Source organism: Austrofundulus limnaeus, unplaced genomic scaffold (genome assembly GCF_001266775.1).
Source record: "Austrofundulus limnaeus strain Quisiro unplaced genomic scaffold, Austrofundulus_limnaeus-1.0 Scaffold380, whole genome shotgun sequence".
Lineage (NCBI taxonomy): Eukaryota > Metazoa > Chordata > Actinopteri > Cyprinodontiformes > Rivulidae > Austrofundulus > Austrofundulus limnaeus.
This window is the reverse complement of record NW_013952782.1, coordinates 299,952-302,374: the sequence shown is the minus strand read 5'-3', so window position 1 is coordinate 302,374 and position 2,423 is coordinate 299,952.

The window sequence follows — 2,423 nt, the reverse complement described above, 5'->3', positions numbered from 1 at the left end:
AGATTAAAGAGTAAGGAAGACAGATTCAGATTTAACACCTGGGTTACATATAACTTATATAATCATACCCCTTTTCCATTTCTAATTCATCGTTCATCGGTATCCTTCCTGACAGAAAAATGAAATAATAATAACTATAATAATATTTCCTAAACCAGATGAAAATAATACATACACACCTATATATACATTCTCATCTATCTGCACATGCATCTAAATAATGCACACCAATTTACACACCTATATATGGTTACACACACATTCACAAACCTGCACCCAATTGTTGAGATAATCCACAAGGCTGTACTTCCCAGCCAGGTTCATCCCCTTTTTTCATCCTTATACCTTTGAATAACCATGAGTTCGTTCTTAAAATACCTCATGCTTGTACGTTGCTTCAGTTTTTTAGCGAGTTTATTCCAGATCTTCACACCAACGACAGAAATGCATATTTTTTCCTTGTTGTTTTAGCCTTCAAAGTTCTAAAGTTGAGGTTTTCTCTATAACCATATCCCCCCACTCTAAGAAACAAATTTTTGAACATTTTCTGGTATTATTTTGTTTCTGACTTTATACATAAATTGTGCAGTTTGAAACTCTRCCAAATCAGTGAGTTTCAGTAAATAAGAATTTATAAATAAATTATGTGTATGACAATAAAAATCTACCTTGTGAACTAAATGAATAGCTCTTTTCTGTAATGTGCATAATGGTTGAAGTGAAGTTCTGTAAGTGTTGCCCCAAACTTCCACACAATAACTTAGAAATGGTAAGATAAGTGAACAGTACAAAACATATAGGGCAGAGGAGTTTAGAAATTTTCTAGCATTGAAAAGAACTGCAATACTTCTTGCTATTCTAGATTGGACATATTTTATATGAGGTTTCCAGCAGATCTTATTTTGAATCAATACTCCCAAAAACCGGATTTCAGTCACTCTCTCCACAGTCACATTATCAATTCTTATTTGTAAATCACTTTGTCCTTTACAATTCCCGAATAACATAAATTTTGTTTTTTCTAAGTTTAATGACAATTTGTTGATGTCAAACCACACTTTCAGTTTACATTACTCTAAATTCATTTCAAGCAAAAGCTGCTGTAAATTTTCACCCGTACCAAAAATGTTTGTGTCATCAGCAAATAATACAAAATTAAGTGTCTTGGAGACCTTACATACTGTATATCATTTATATTATATACATGGGCGTGGAAGTGGGTGGTGGGGTGGGGGAGTGGACCTCAGTACCCAGGGCCCAAGAAGGGAGAGGGGCCCATGGAAGTCCTGATTTTATTTTCTATTTATTTTTTCCCARATGAAATGGGCCCTTCAATTAATTGGCGTAGTAATTTATTTCAAGTATATTGATAACATAAACTGAGAGAATGAACTTTATTTTACTGTCCACACCATATTGGACATTCATTGTCTCTAGTTGTCTCTAATTAAGTCTTTATTTGTGTTAAGTAAAAAAATCTTTAACAACTTGTTAAAATACATTAGAAATCAGGAAATAGTCTCTACTTTATTCAAAATTTTCTGGGGGAGGACCCCCAGACCCCCCCTGCAGTGAGTCCTTTACACACATTACAAGTTTTCTGATGCTCCTGTTAGAGAGGATAAACACACCTGTAGAGCTCCACCTGTGTCTCTGTATGAAACTATAGCTGATTATCAAACTGTATTCTCAGTGAGTTTAAAGGACTGATACACTGCATGGTTTAATAAAGTTGAACATAATCTCAGTGAATATGGTTTGACTATTATTGCATCACAAAAGAAACATTTGGTGTTCATTTTAGGATGTGTGCAGACAGTTAAATTGTGCACACGTCATGCACCAATTGTTTGTCTAAAGTTCAAGAATAAATGTTTTTAAATCAAAATTTGCTCGAGTGTCATCACAACATTAGTACACAAACCAGATGTAGCAAAATGTTTTAGGTATTTGAACACAGGTAGGCCAAATGCATCAATTCAGCTGGTGAATGAAAGAACCACTCATCAATATAATCTGATCTGATTGCAGCTTAAAACCCTACGCTTTTTTATTTAAAAGAATACCCCCTTTTTTTCTTTTTTTGCTTATGCACATCACGCACTGGCATGGATAGAGGCCCACTGACATCGAGAGTGACAGGGCCCAAAATTTGGTGCTACACCCCTGTTTATATATAAAATGAACAATTTGGGGCCCAATACAGAGCCCTGGGGAACACCACAGACAATGTCCAAGCATGAGGACTGGAATGGGATTTGGGTCAGATTTACCTGCAGTGTGAACGTAGCCACTGTCCCTCGACTGGCCTGCATGGGATCAACCATATGGCTGTGGAAAGAGATAATTGGGCCTGCCTGATGTGACCCAATTTTGGAACAAGCAGATGATGGATGGATGTGTCTAAGGCAGAAAAGCTGCCT